The sequence below is a fragment of the Lepus europaeus genome, chromosome X (genome assembly GCF_033115175.1).
Source record: "Lepus europaeus isolate LE1 chromosome X, mLepTim1.pri, whole genome shotgun sequence".
Classification (NCBI taxonomy): domain Eukaryota; kingdom Metazoa; phylum Chordata; class Mammalia; order Lagomorpha; family Leporidae; genus Lepus; species Lepus europaeus.
The window spans coordinates 91,362,561-91,379,093 of record NC_084850.1 but is presented as its reverse complement, the minus strand read 5'-3'; the positions used below and the strand labels follow the sequence as shown (position 1 = coordinate 91,379,093).

The window sequence follows — 16,533 nt, the reverse complement described above, 5'->3', positions numbered from 1 at the left end:
CCTCATGACAATTACAAAGCAAGAATTTGTCAGAGACTTAATCAAACATAAGAAGTAAGGATTCAAAGTATGCTACTATAGATACGATGGAAGTTGAACATCTTTATTTGATTATTGTTTGTAGTCCTTGTCTATTTTTCTGCTGAAATATGGTTTCTTTATTTTTTATTGCTGAGGTCTCTTTATTGAAGAATTAAGCCTTTGAACATAACATTAATTTAAAATAAGTCACCTCAAAGAATTTTAAAATAAAAATGATCAAATATGACAAAACAAAGTATACTACTATAGAAAATCATTAAACCAAAAGTGAAGATCATAACAGAGAGAAAAAGAAACAGCCACAATAAGAATGCAAAACAAGTATATGCCATCATAAAAATTAAAAGAAAAAAATAATAAAAGAAGAAGGAGGGAGAATGGGAATGTGGGCAGGAGGGAGAGAAAATTCAAATATGTAAAATAAGAGATGAAAATGGAGACACTAAGACTAACATCATAAAAATACAAAGGATTAGCAATTACCATGAACAGTTTTATGGCAAAAATGATAATCTGAAAGAAATAGATAAGTTCCTGGATGCACGCATGTTACCAAAATTGAGTAATGAAGAAAAAGAGTACTTAAGCAGACCAATAACAAATAGTGACATTAAATCAGTAATAAAGGTCTCCCATGAAAGTAAACCCAGGGCTGGATGGATCACTGCTGAATTCTACCAAACATTTTAAGAAAAATTATCACCAGTCTTTAAATTATTTCAAAAAATGTAGGAGGAGGAAATTCTTCTAAATCCATTCTGTAAAGCCACATTATCTTGGTACAAAAAAAAAGACAATAACACAACAAACAAAGATGTAGGCCAAGATACCCATAACAATCTTCCACAAAATACTAGCAAATCAAATCCAAGATTACATTGAAAATATTCATTATAATCAAATGGGATTCATCTCATGGATGTAAGGATGCTTAACATAAACAAATCAGTAAACTTGATAACCACATCAACATAGTGAAGAACGAAAAGCATATGATCATCTAATAGATTTAAAAGAGGCATTTGATAAAATTCAACATCCCTTTGTGACCAAAAAAAAAAAAAAAACCACTCTGAACAAATTAGGTATAGAAGAAACATACCCCAACATAGCATAATCAAAATTATATATAATATTGACGAACAGCTAGCACTGTACTGAGTGGGGGAAAGCCAAAAGCTTTCTCTCTGAGATCTGGAACAAGACATAGATGGCCAATTTCACCACTTGAATTCAATATAGACCTAAAAGTCCTAAGCATAACAGTTAGTCATGAGAAACAAAGGGAACCTACATTTGAAAAAAAGTCAAATAGCCATTATTTGCAGATGACAAGATAGTACGTATATAAAACTCTAAAGATGCCAGCAAAAAGCTATTAGAAATAATAAACAAATTCAGCAAAGTTGCAGGATAAAAAGTCAATGTACAGAATTCAGCAACTTCGTTATACAATAATAGTAAATTACCTGAAAAATAAACCAACAAAATAATTGCACTTCCTATAGTTACATAAAGCACAAAAATACTTCAGAATAAATTTAGTCAAGTAGGTGAAGGATCACTACAATTATATGTACAAATCATTGACTTAAAAAATGCAAAGTGACACAGAGAAAAGGAGAAACATAGCATGTCCATGGATTGGATGAATTGATATTGTTAAAATGTTCATACTACCCAAAGGGGTTTACATGTTTAATTCAATCTTTATCAAAACACCAATGACATTTTTCATAAAACTAGTAAAATACTATTAAAATTACATGTACCTAAAAGAAGACCCTGAATAGCCAAAGAAATCTTGTGCTAAAAGAACAAAGCAAGAGGTATTAAAACACCTGACTTTGAAATATATTGTAAAGCCACAGTGATTAAAACAGCATGTTACTTGAATGAAACAGTTGTACAGACCAATGAAATAGAATGGATGCCCTGGAAGAGAACCCATGCATATGCATAGAACTTATCTTTAACAAAGGTGCTTAGAATATGTATTGGGAAATGGAAGTCTTTTCAATAAATAGTGTTAGGAAAATTTGAAAAAATACAGAAGAATGAAATTAGACCCCTATCTCTCACCAGGTACAAAAATCAACTCAAAAAAGATTAAAGTCCTGCATGTGATTTCTAAAACTTCAAAACTAACAGGAGATATAATAGAGGAAATGCTTCAGGCCATTCCAATGAGTGAAATTTTTTTTTTAAATCAGATTTCAGAATTCTAAGAAACAAAGACAAAAATATACAAATGGGATTTCATTAAACAAAAGAGCTTTTGTAAAGCAAAGGAAACAATCAACAGAGTGAAGAATCAATCTACTGAATGGGAGAAAATATTTACAAGTTATTCATCTGAAAAAGGGTTAATAGTCAGAATATCTAAGGAATTAAAATGACTCAATAGCAAAGAAAACAAATAATCCATTGTAAAAATGTATAATAAGGGAAGCCGGTGCTGCTGCTCAATGGGCTAATCCTCTGCCTGCAGCGCCGGCACACCAGGTTCTAGTCCCGGTCGGGGCGGCAGATTCTGTCCCGGTTGCCCCTCTTCCAGGCCAGCTCTCTGCTGTGGCCCGGGAGTGCAGTGGAGGATGGCCCAAGTCCTTGGGCCCTGCACCCGCATGGGAGACCAGGAGAGGCACCTGGCTCCTGGCTTCGGATCAGCATGATATGCTGGCCATGGTGGCCATTGGAGGGTGAACCAACGGCAAAAGGAAGACCTTTCTCTCTGTCTCTCTCTCTCACTATCCACTCTGCCTGTCAAAAAAAAAATGTATAATGAGGGGCTAGCACTGTGATGTAGCAGATTAAGCCTCTGCCTATGTCACTGTCATCCCATAAGGACGCCGGTTTGTGTCCTGGCTACTTCTGATCCAGTCCCTACTAATGTGTCTGGGAAAGCAGCAGAAGATGTCCCAAGGGCTTTGGCCCCTGCATCCACATGTGAGACCTGGAAGAAGCTGCAGACTCCTGGCTTCAGGCTGACCCAGCCCCAGCTATTGTGGCTATTTGGAAAGTACACCAGAGGATGGAAGATTCTCTCTCCCCCTCTCCCTCTCCTTCTCCTTCTTTCTCTCTTTCTCTCTGTGTGTGTATGTGTGTCTGTCTCTCCCTTTCTCTGAAACGCTCCCTTTCAAATAAGCAAAAAATAAATATTAAAATAAGGGATAGTGGCATTTGGACTTGTAGGACTATCACAAACACCAGTGACAATTTGGCTAAAATGAGACTTAATTCTTTACATTTAAAGTACACCCTTTCTGAGCAGTCGTGCATAAATTTTGAATGATACTGTGTATTTTCAACTAATGGAGAATTAGCTGTATCTTAAATAAGAACTACTGCACTGGATGACTTCAGAATATTGCTCACAGTATCATCAAACAGGAGTCAGAATCCTCACATTGAAGCAGATTGGTTGGCCTTTATCATATCTGGGATAACCTCAGAGCTTGAATCCTCAGAGCTTGTATACCAGACAAAGTTTGTCAAAGTCCAGACACATGGGACTCTACACTATTACACCAGTGTACACCAGTCCAGCTGAACACAATGGGCTGGAGTCCCACATTCTAAATAAAAAAAAAGAGTAAATACCTTGAGGAGCTCAATTTGTTGCCTTAGAATTATTCAAACAAGGAACTTTTGAATAATTATTTGACAAATCTTCTTAAGGATGGAGACAACAATGGGAAGATTATTGATTTTCAAGCAAAGTGTTGAATGGAATTTGTGCCTACCTCAATAGATGTTGGGCTCACTGCAAATGTAACAAAGAAAGAATATGAGTATATGAAATACATTTACTAGAATTGTTGACATGGGGAGATTGTCTGTTCAAGACATTGAACAAGTAGGTAACAAATGCTGTTTTGAAATTGATTAAGAAAGAAAGAAATGGTGGAATGATCAACACAAAATGAATTAATGGAATTGTGCAGTCTTATATGGAATCGAAGCTGAATGAAGATGATGCATTTGCAAAGGACCCTGCATTAATAGTGTTTAAAGAATCCTTTGCATCTCAATTTTTGGCTAACTCAGAGAGACTTTATACCAGAGAGAGTACTGAGTTTTTGAGGCAGAACCCAAGAACTGAATATACACAGAAGGCAGAGAACCATCTGCTTGAGGAACAGTGAAGAGTACAGGTCTATCTTCATGATAGACAAAAGAGAGCAAAAAATGTCAGCAAGTCCTCATTGAAAAACACTTGGAAATTTTCCGCATAGAATTTCAGAATGTATTGGATGCTGACAAGAATGAAGATTTGGGGCATATGTATAATCTTCTCCATAGAATCTAGGATGGCCTAGGAGAATTGAAAAAAAAAAAAAACTGCTGGAGGTACACGTTCATAATATAAAGGTTTTGCAGTAATTGAAAAGTATGGAGAATCTTCTATGAACATCCCCAAAATGTATGTACAAACAGTGCAGAGTGTTCATAAAAAATATAATGCCCTAGTAAGGTCAGCATTCAACAATGACCCTAGTTTTGTGACGGCACTTGAAGTCGCTTTGACACAATGCAGTTACCAAAATGGCTTAGTCATCTAAGTCAATCTCCTGAGTTACTGGCTCAATACTGTGATTCCTTGCTGAAGCAAAGTTCCATGAACCCCAAAGAGGACACAGTTAAATGATGGTTGTCTTTAAGTACATAAAAGACAAAGACATGTTTCAGAAGTTCTAAGTAAAGATGATGGCTAAGCAACTCACATCACAACAGTGCAAGTATTGATGCCAAAGCAAACATGATCTCAAATGAAAGCAGCCTTGTGGTTTTGAATACACTTCAAACTTCACTAGATGTTTCAATACATTGTTGTAAGCAAAAACTGAATAAGCATATGATGGCAACAGAATATCATTATGTTCTTAGAATTGTATCCACAGGGGCAGGCACTGTGGCATAGTAGGCTAAGCCTCCACCTGTGGTGCCTGGCATCCCATATGGATGCCAGTTTGTGTCCTGATTGCTCTTCTTCTGATCCAGCTCTCTGTTTATGGCCTGGGAAAGCAGTGTAAAGATGACCCAAGTGCTTGGACCCCTGCATCCACGTGGGAGACCTGGAAGAAACTCCTGGCTCCTGGCTTGATATAGGCCCAGCTCCAGCCATTGCAGCCATTTGGGGTGTGAACCAGAAGATGGAAGATCTTTCTCCCTGTCTCTCCCTCTCTCTGTCTGTAACTCCACTATTCAAATAAATAAATAAATACACAAACAAAACTTTAAAAAAAGAATTGTATCTACAAAGCACATTGAATCCATTAAAAACTTATTAAGCAGGGACCAGCACTGTGGCATAATGGTTAAAGCCACTGCCTGCTGTGCTGGCATCCCATATAGGTGCTGGTTCGAGTCCTGGCTGCTCCACTTCCTACCCAGATCTCTGCTATCACCTCAGAAAGCAGTAGAAGATGGTCTAAGTGCTTGGGACCCCACACCCACATGGGAGACCTGGAACAAGTTCCTTCCTGGCTCTTGGCTTTGGATTAGCACAGCTTCAGCCATTCTAGCCTTTTGGGGAGTGAACCAGCAGATGAAAGACCATTCTCTCTCTCTCTCTCTGTAACTGTACCTGTCAAAACAAAATAAAATAAAATCTTAAAAAAACTAAAATTAAAATTGCCAGCACCGTGGCTCAATAGGCTAATCCTCCGCCTGCAGCGCCGGCACACTGGGTTCTAGTCCCAGTCGGGGGTGCCGGATTCTGTCCCGGTTGCTCCTCTTCCAGGCCAGCTCTCTGCTGTGGCCCGGGAGTGCAGTGGAGGATGGCCCAAGTCCTTGGGTCCTGCACCCGCATGGGAGACCAGGAGAAGACCTGGCTCCTGGCTTCAGATCAACGTGGTGTTCCGGCCACAGCACGCCGGCCGTGGCGGCCATTGGAGGGTGAACCAACGGAAAAGGAAGACCTTTCTCTCTGTCTCTCTCACTGTCCACTCTGCCTGTCCAAAAAATTAAAATTTAAATTTAAAAAGCACATGATGAATTCCCCTACCTTTGGATTTGAGTAGTCAGCGCTGAGTTCTGAATCATGATTCTCTTAGCAGTCTTGTATGTTTGTCTTGCCATTAAAGTTAGAACATAATTATCAGTGAACCACAGCTTTCTAAGCCAGCCATCACAGTGGCAAAAAGTTGACATGATCTTATCAACTGGCTAAAAGAGAACTGGTAACCTATTGCTTCAAAAACATAAACTTGTAGGCATCTGTGTTCCAGATGGCAATCCTGCTTCAGTACATCATGGAAGATGCCTGTACTGTACAACAGTTGACCAGTATCAGCACTCAACTGAATGGATGTTTTGGCCCAAGTCCTACAGATCTTATTGACGTTGAAGTGATTAGTCATAGAAAATAAAAATGCAAATATTAATGAGGTGGAATTGAAGCCAGATACCTCAATATAATTATAATGATTATAAAAGTCAGAAATTAAGGGTTAGCATAATTTTGCAAATGAAAAGTGAACAGAAGCAGGAACAAGACACTACACAAAAAATTATTGAGGAATGTGGCAAATTACTGGTTCAAGCACTCATGAGAATCATGAAAATGATGAGGGTTCTGAGACACTTCTGGAAAGGGTTCTGAAACAGTTACTTGGTGAAATTATCACTCATTTGTCACACAGAGAGAGCAGGAGAGGCAGAGAGAGGTCTTCAATCCTCTGGTTCACTCTCCAATTGGCCACAATGGCTGGAGCTGCACCGATCCAAAGCCAGGAAACAGGAGCTTCCTCTGTAGCGGCCATTTGGGGGGTGAACCAACGGAGAGGAAAACCTTTCTCTCTGTCTCTTTCTCACACTGTCTGGCTTTGCCTGTCAAAAAAAAAAAAAAGAAAAAAAAAAAAAAAACTGAGACCAAAATTCCAGTCAGCTGGTCTCAGATGCTCAGGACTGTTATATTTCAAGTCTGTAAATATGAACACCAATGCCATTTAAGCTAATTTTAGAACAGAGGAAAATGTAATCTTCCATATTGAAGCCTTCATGCTATTGCACTTAAATCAACATATTGGCTACCTGGTTAACAACTGCCTTCTTGGACAGCACATACCATATTTGGCAGCACCTTGAGAGCAAGTCTAAATGGGGCCAATGTGTAATCTGCTATGAAAAACCTTTTGTATAGTGTTTCATTTTCTAATGTGAAAAATATAAAAGGATTTCTAAACAAATAAAAATGGACAGATCTAAACCACTTATATGTGGATTCTAAAACTAAGGGTTATTTCTCTTTTTTTTCAAAGGTTTATTTATATATCTGAAAGGCAAAGTTACAGAGAGGCAGAGGCAGAGAGGGGGGGGTGTCTTCCATCCTCTTTTTCACTCCCCAAATTGCTTCAATGGTTGGAGATGGACCGATCTGAAGACAGGAGCCAAGAGCTTCTTACGCGGTCTTCCATGGAGGTGCCAGGGCCCAAGAACTTGGGTCATTTTCTACTGTTTTTCCAGGCCATAACAGAGCTGGATCAGAAGTGGAGGAACCAAGACTTGAACTGGCGCCCATGTGGGATGTCAACACAGCAGGCGGTGGCTATACCTGCTATGCCACAGCGCTGGCCCTTAACAGTTATTTCTTGAAAGGTAAAAGTATAATGATGTTTACTATAGGATGGGGAGAGAGGAAGGAAGGCAAAATGGGGAAATGTTGATTAGTGCGTACTGAATTACAGCTAGATAGTAAGTAATCCTGGAGTTCTATTGCACAATAGAATGGCTGTGGATAATATTAATGCACTGTATATTTCTTTATAAAAAAAACTAAAAGATAAGATTTGGAATATTTTCCCCATAGAGAAATGGTAAATTTTGGAGGAGATAGATATGTTTACCATGACTGGACACTGCACTATGTATACATGTATCAAACCATCACATGGTACCCCATAGATATGTATAATTTTATGTTTCTGTTAAAATGCTCAATATTTTTAACAATTTAAATGATTTTGTGTACCAGAAGACACCAATGGAAATGAAAAGACATAGACTGAGATACCAATTATGAAACATATGTAAAATACCATATATCTATAAGAAGGATAAAAAATATAAAGATAAGAAAAAGTATGTGAACAAGCAATTCACAGAAGAAAATAGGTCAATAAACATATTAAAGCTTTCCTTTCACAAATTATTATAGAAACTTAATTTAAACAATATTGTGGGGCTGGCACTGTGGCATAATAGGTTAAACCTCTGCCTGTGGCACCAGCATCCCATATGGTTCATGTCCTAGCTGCTCCTCTTCCAGCTCAGCTCTCTACTAATGGCCTGAGAAAGCAATGGGATATGGCATAAGTGCTTGGGCCCCTGTACCCACATGGGAGACTTGGAGGAAGCTCCTAGTTCCTGTCTTCGGATCAGTCCAGCTCCAGCAGTTTCAGCTATTTGGGGAGTGAACCAGAAGATTGAAGACATCTCTCTATCTCCCTCTCCCTGTCTACAACTCTGCCTCTCAAATAAATAAATAAATATTTTAAAAAGCAATATTGTGATGTTGGCAGAAAATAAACTAAAATAATGATAGTATCCTATGCTCATGAATATACTTGCAATAAATATTCTCATAAATCCTTGGCTGGGACTAGTAATACTTTTAAAGTATGAAATATGGTGGTATGCATCAAAGTTTAAAGTATGTACTATACTCAGCAATACAAGGAACATAGAAATGCTCTTATATCTTTGCAAATATGTATGTTTACTGAAACATATTTAGGCCAATAATTTGGAAATAGCAAAAATACACAGAGATTGGAATCACATAAATTATGGCAATTCTGAACAATGTAATGCTATGTATCCATTAAAAAAGATTATATATCCTTTGGTGTAATACACCCATCCATCCTACAAATACTTATTCAATGTTTACTGAACACTGGGGACAGAGAGTTGAGCCGACAGCCTTCCTGCTTTTGTGGAACATCATGAGATAGATGGGGCAAGTTTTTTTTAACACGTAAGCATATAATTGGCTAAATGCTAATGAATGGCTTCAGAAATAAAATGTATATGGCATGGAGATGAGTGGTCAGAGAATGATAGTTCAGATGTACTACTCAGGAAAGTTTTTAGGTAAGATGATATTTGAGCAGAAATATGAATGACATGAAGGAGGAAGCACATTGCAGGAAGAAAGAAGAGTAAGTACTTATAATTAAATTAAAGGGAGCATGTTTATGTATGTGTGGAAAATGAATTTTAGTAAAACACTGGAGGAACACACACCAAAGTATTCCCAGAGATCTCTCTGAGGAAATGCAAACTTCACATTTTGCTTTATCTTCCTTTACTTAGTCTATGCCTTCTTTAGGGACCTTGAAAAGGCTATGTTCCTGTTTGCCTCTACGTGTTCTCTCTGTCTGGAAAGAGGGAGAACTTCCCACTTCTTTACCTAGTTCCACACAGCTACCACTCAGCTCTTGGTATAAATGCCACCTCTTCAGGAAGACTCCTAATATTCTGGAGGAGGACATAGTCTTCTTGTTACACTCCTGGTACCTGGCACTTCACTGAAGTACTACTTATCATTATTTTCCCAACATCTTTATGGGTACAACTGGTTGCTGACTATCTCTCCCACCACAGTGTAAGTTCTTGGAAGGTCATGTCTGCTTTGTTCATAACTGTATCCACAAGACCAAGTACAGATCTTTATTCATATGAGGTGCCTGACCAAATTCATTCTAGGGTCGAGTGTCATGATAACAAAGACGAAATGCAACTGGAAAGCAAGAAAACGCTGTTTTTGGCTGAAATAACTTTTTCTTCTTTTTTTCCTGGATGTCCAAATTTCATCTACATTAACTGCTCAATTTGATAAATTTATTCTGTATACATGTTTTGAAATATTTCATGCACCCCACAAAATTATACAAGTATTATGTGCTAATCCAAAAAAAATGTAAAATAAGATGCCAGCTCAAAAGCAACTTTCTCTGTGACTCCTGCTTTGATTCCCTTAAATATCCCTCCAGTAAATACAAGTGGATCTTAAAACAAAGTCAGAGTTTTAAAGCTCCAAGTTCAACTTCTGGCATGGTAGTTAACACACGTGATTCAAACAATAGCAATCCTTTGTTCTTCCTTTCCCTAGTCTCAACCTCACTCTCCATTCTGTCTTTTCAGAGGTAACCACTTTCAACAGGCTCTTTTGGTCTTTTTATTGACAAATAAACAGTTGTTTATATGACAAATAAAATTTACCTGCATTTATCATTTACAAAATGTGGATTTGAAATATGTATGTTATACAAAGGCAAAATCAAGCTTATTAACATATGCATGAACAAATACATCTATCATTTTCTGTGGTGAGCTCCCTTAAAACTTACTGTTAGCAATTTTTTATAAATATAATACATTATTATTGACTTCAGTCACAATATTGTACAATAGATCATATGAACTCATTCATTCTCTAACTGGAATTTCATATACTTTGATTCATAACTCCTCAACCCCCAGCCCATCTCCTCTCCAAGTCCTTGGTAACCACAATACTGCCCTCTACTTCTGTAAGTTCAACTTATTCAGATTCCTCATGTGGTATTTGTCCTTCTGTGACCAAATTATTTCATTTAACATACTTTCCTCTAGGTTCATCCATGTTGCCACAAATGATAGAATTTCATTCTTCGTTATAGGCTAAGTAGTATTCCACTGTGTGTGTGTGTGTATCGTATTTTCTTTTCTTATTTTATTCAATTAATTTGAAATAGACGCTGCTAATTTAGTGGAATCCTATTTTTGTACAAAACTTTTTGCATATTTACTATAAAGTAAATGCACAGAAACAAGGATGGAAGAATATATTAAACTTAAAAATTGGTAACCTTGGCTACTCCTGGTACTGTTTGTGTGCTCATTCATCCAGACCTGGTGCCTCTTTTGTGAAGTACAGCTGAGAAGACTCAGACTAAAAGTCCCAGGAAGGAGTCAAGGATGAGAACAATGATCATAATAATTTGAAGGGGACAGGACAGGACAGTTCTGTAGTACAGTTAAAGAGGCCACATGGTAAACTAATGAAAACCTATTGTGAATGACAGACAGGGTTTGTCAATGAGGCAGATCAGGTTCTGACTTGACAGGCAGCCTATCATGAATCAGACACACATGCACAGCCAGAAATGGAGGCTAAAGATACATTTGATGTGTTCCAGCAGCACACAGCAGGTGTCTACTTACAAGGGAACCTGCTAGTTTACACCTGGACTCTGCTCTTACAGGCCAAGATTACATTCTCAATTAGAAAACTGCAATTTGGCTCCATCATATTCTGAGTATGGCAATATAGTGTTCTTCATTCTTTCATTTCCCCATCCTCATTTTTTTATTGCACAAAAGTAACTGGTGTATGTGCACAAGCATATTGCATTTCTCTCTCTCTCTCTCTCTCTCTCTCTCTCTCTCTCTCTCTCTCTCTCTTTCTCTTTCTCTCTCCTAGCTGGCAGTGGCTCTAGTTTTTGGGCCATCTTCTGCTGCCTTCCCAGGAGCATCAGTATTTAGTACATGAATTTATTATACCTCTTGAAAATTTTCCTATACACATTAAAAACCTGAAGGTAATTTGTATAGTTTGAAATGACTTTCTATGCACAAAAAGAGCCTCATCAAATACAGAAAAGTGGCATTCTCTGTGTTCAGACTACAGTTTATGACATAACTGGCTTTTGATGTTGCATTAAGTAAGCTCCACAGTACAAGGGGCATAAAACCTGATCAAAGTTATATATGGCAAAAATCTCCAGGCAATCTTTTTTGAATAAATGGATTATTGATATTCTCAGATTCAATCTAATCATCCAAGAAAAGTAATTTCCACTCCTCTTTTGTTGTACATCCTTAATTGAGTTTATTAATTCATGGCCTATAGTTGCTTAGATTCCTTTTAGATATAATTTGAAGATAACACAAAAATCTATTCATGCTAGCCAAAATTGTTTGAGGACAGCAACTGTGTTCTTAGATGGAACACCACCAAAAACTATGACTCAATCTGCTACATACATGGCCATGATGAAGTCATGTCCACAACAAATGCCTTCTTCATTGCATGGAGTATGGAATGTTTGACAACCCAAGCTGCCATCTGTCTTTTCCTGGAATCCAAATATACAGATGGTTCATCAATTAAATAGACATTGGCAGGTTTGCCCCAACAAAGAGCTAGAACTACTCACTGCAGTTCACCACTGGATAATGTCTGCAGCTCTTGATCAACGATGTTTTGAGTTCACAGAGGCTTCATTACATGAGTCACACACTGGGGTTGAGTGTAGTCATCTCTTATCTTTTCATGTAAACCAGTGAACATTTCCAATTGATTTGGGAATGATTTTCTGTGGCTTGTAAGTGACATTTAGAACTGGCACTTCTCCTGCTTCATCAGGTTTAAGTCTTCCAGCAAGCACTCTGATAAATGTCATTTTGCCTGTACCATTTCCCCCAGCATCACCATGATTTCAGATTTCTGTAATCTCTCCAACTACAATTACTAGTTCAATCTTGCCCATCTTTTTTATACATCCCTGGATATTTATAAGTACACATCTTTTTAACTTCTTAGCTTTCTGTCTCAACCACTTTAAAAACAAGCAATACGTCTCTGAATCTCAAGCTTTCTATTGGAACACAGCCGACAAAGAAAATGTTTATGCCTTCTCTGACACTGAAATGCGTGATGACAAAACCATAAGCACTTGGTGTACCATACAAACAGCAGCTGAAGTCATGGAGATAATATCATGCACTTAGATCATGCTCTATCACAATGGTATATCTATCTGGATTTGTTAGAGTTTGTATGCAAGTAGCAGGTTTTTTTGTTTAAACAACAGAAATGTATTTGCTGTCAGTTCTGAAGGCTTAGAGTGAAAGATCAGAGTATTCACAAGTTTGATATGTCCCCAACTCTTCTTTTTCACATATGTGAAAAATTTTAGTCTTTAAAAAATTATCTAAGGAAAATACATAGCATTTTTTATAAAAGTAAAGACTAAGAGGAATATAATAAGAAGGCCTCTTATTGTAAGTTTGATAATTGTTTGAGCAAGGACTATTTTTTAAAATGCATTTTCCATTTATTTTATTTATTTAATGGTAGAGTTTACGAGAGGAGAGACAGAGAGAAAGAGATCTTCCAAAAGCAGAGCCTAGCCAGACCGAAGCCAGGAGTTAAAACCTCCATCCAGAATCCAAATGGCCAACAGACACATGAAAAAATGTTCAAGATCACTAGCAATCAGAGAAATGCAAATCAAAACCACAATGAGGTTCCATCTCACCCCAGTTAGAATGGCTCACATACAGAAATCTACCAACAATAGATGCTGGAGAGGATGCGGGGAAAAAGGGACACTAACCCATTGTTGGTGGGAATGCAAACTGGTTAAGCCACTATGGAAGTCAGTCTGGAGATTCCTCAGAAACCTGAACATAACCCTACCATACAACCCAGCCATCCCACTCCTTGGAATTTACCCAAAGGAAATTAATTTGGCTAATAAAAAAGCCATCTGCACATTAATGTTTATTGCAGCTCAATTCACAATAGCTAAGACCTGGAACCAACCCAAATGCCCATCAACAGTAGACTGGATAAAGAAATTATGGGACATGTACTCCATAGAATACTATACAGCAGTAAGAAACAATGAAACCCAGTCATTTGCAACAAGATGGAGGAATCTGGAAAACATCATGCTGAGTGAATTAAGCCAGTCCCAAAGAGACAAATATCATTTGTTTTCCCTAATCGGCGACAACTGAGCACCAAAGGGGAAACCTGTTGAAGTGAAATGGACACTATAAGAAACAATGACCTGATCAGCTCTTGTCCTGAATCTAGATGCACAATGTAATACTTTATCCTTTTTAGTATTTGTTGTTGTTGTTGTTGTTCTAGTACTAGTGGTTGAACTCTGTAATTAACACACAATTGTTCTTAGGTGTTTAAATTTTAACTGAAAAGTGATCCCTGTTAAATATAGGAGTAGGAAAAAGAGAGGGAGGAGATGTACAATTTGGGACATGCTCAATCAGACCTGCCCCAAATGGTGGAGTTAGAAATGTGCCAGGGGATTCCAATACAATCCCATCGAGGTGGCATGTACCAATGCCATCTCACTAGTCCAAGTGATCAATTTCAGTTCACATTCGATGGCTCTGATAGGTCTAAGAGTCAAAGGGATCACACAAACAAGACAAGTGTCTGCTAATACTAACTGATAGAATCAAAAAGGGAGAGAAGGATCCAACATGGGAAGCGGCATACACAGCAGACTCATAGAATGGCAGATGTCCTAAACAACACTCTGGCCTCAGAAGCAGCCCTTAAGGCATCCGGATCTTGCTGAAGAGCCCATGAGAGTATTGTAGGCATGGAAAGCCAAGATACCATGGAAAAGAAAAAAAAGAAGAAGACCTAAATGAAAGATCTCTGTGAGTGAGATCCCATTGGAAAGAACGGGGCCATCAAAGAAGGAGGTACCTTTCTCTGAATGGAGAGAACTTCCACTTTGACTATGACCCTATCGGAATAAGATCAAAGTCAGCGAACTCTAAAGGCTTCCATAGCCTTGGCAACTCATGACTGGAGCCTAGGGAGATTACTGACGCCATAAACAAGAGTGTCAAATTGTTAAGTCAGCAACAGGAGTCACTGTGTACTTACATCTCATATGGGATCTGTCCTTAATGTGTGTCTAATGTGCAGTGATGCTATAACTAGTACTGAAACAGTATTTTTACACTTTGTGTTTCTGTGTGGGTACAAACTAATGAAATCTTTTCTAATTATATACTGAATCGATCTTCTGTATATAAAGATAATTGGAAATGAAAAAAAAAAAACCTGGTGTTAAATTGGAAATGGCATAGAAAATTAATTAATTTTTTTAAAAAAATATTATGTAGGCTCTCTGTCTTTAATGTGCTGTACACTCTTATTTAATGCTGTAACTAGTACTCCAACAGTATTTTTTTCACTTTGTGTTGCTATATGGGTGCAAACTGTTGAAATCTTTTCCTAATATATACTAAACTGATCTTCTGTATATAAAGAGAATTGAAAATGAATCTTGATGTGAATGGAAGGGGAGAGGGAGCGGGAAAGGGGAGGGTTGTGGGTGGGAGGGAAGTTTTGGGAGGGGGGAAGCAATTGTAACCCATAAGCTGTACTTTGGAAATTTATATTCATTAAATAAAAGTTTAATAAATGAACAAAAAAAGAAGCTTAACTTCTTTGGAAAAAAAAGAATTTCAATCTTTCTTTTTTATAACTGAATAATATTCCATTGTATGTACACACATACACACACCTACACACACACACACACACATATATATATATATATAATTTTCTTTATCCATTCATCTGATGATGGACACAAGAAAGACAAAAGCAATTGTATGTCAACAACTTGATTAACTCACCTAAAAGAATGAAATGTTGATGATTCTTCAGGAAGAGAGTTGTACAGATTTGCTTGTGCTGTTGTTTGCATATAGAAAGTTGATATTTCTATGTTTGACAAACCTGACAAAATTTGGATGTTAAGCGTAATTTAAAGATGACTATTAAATTCTCAACAAAATACTAGTAACCCAAATCCAGCATGACATCAAAAAGATCATACATCACAATCAAGTAAGATTTATCCCAGAGGTGCAAGGGTGATTCAACATTTGCAAATAAGTAAACATCATAAATCACATCAACAGAATGAAGAGCAGAACAGAAACACTTCAATAGGCACAGCGAAAGCATTTGATAAGATTCAACATTCTTTCATGATAAAAACCTTCCACAAATTAGCTGCTGAAATAATTTCCCCTCAGATCTGGAACAAGAAAAAGATGCGGCACCACCATCCCATAAGGGTACCAGGTTCTGGTCCTGGTTGTTCCTCTTCCAGTCCAGCTCTCTGCTGTGGCCCAGGAGGGCAGTGGAGGATGGCCCAAGTGCTTGGACTCCTGCACCCACATGGGAGACTGGAAGGAGGTACCTGGCTCCTGGCTTTGGATGGGCACAGCTCTTGCCATTGCAGCCACTTGGGGAGTGAACCAGTAGAGGGAAGACCTTTCTCTCTGTCCCTCTCACACTGTCTGTAACTCTGCCTGTCAAATAAATAAATAAAATCTTTAAAAAAAAAGAAACATCTTCCAAGACTCACACAAGAGAAGTAGATGATCTGAATAGACAACCCCAGATAGGTGAATTCTACCAAATATTTAGGGGAAAATTATATCAGTTTTCTATACTCTCTTTCAAAAGGAAGAAAAATGTAAGGTATACTTCACAACTCAATCTATGAGGCAAGCATTACTCTGATACCCAAACCATGCAATGACATTACAACTTTAAAAACTACAATAGACTAGCTCTCCTGAGCATGGATGCGAACTCCTCAACAAAACATTAACAAGAGAATCAACATGCTGGACACCCACAGATCTACCTCTTGC

General features: G+C 37.8%; 3 pseudogenes; 2 read left to right on the top strand and 1 right to left on the bottom strand.

The window, feature by feature from the left end:
• Positions 1-8,994, top strand: part of LOC133752751 (cullin-1-like) — a 42,315-nt pseudogene extending 33,321 nt beyond the window's left edge.
• Positions 8,995-9,080: 86 nt separating this feature from the next.
• On the top strand, positions 9,081-11,348 carry LOC133752750 (small ubiquitin-related modifier 2-like; annotated as a pseudogene).
• Positions 11,349-11,720: 372 nt separating this feature from the next.
• Positions 11,721-12,867, bottom strand: LOC133752749 (ATP-binding cassette sub-family E member 1-like; annotated as a pseudogene).
• Positions 12,868-16,533: the final 3,666 nt, after the last annotated feature.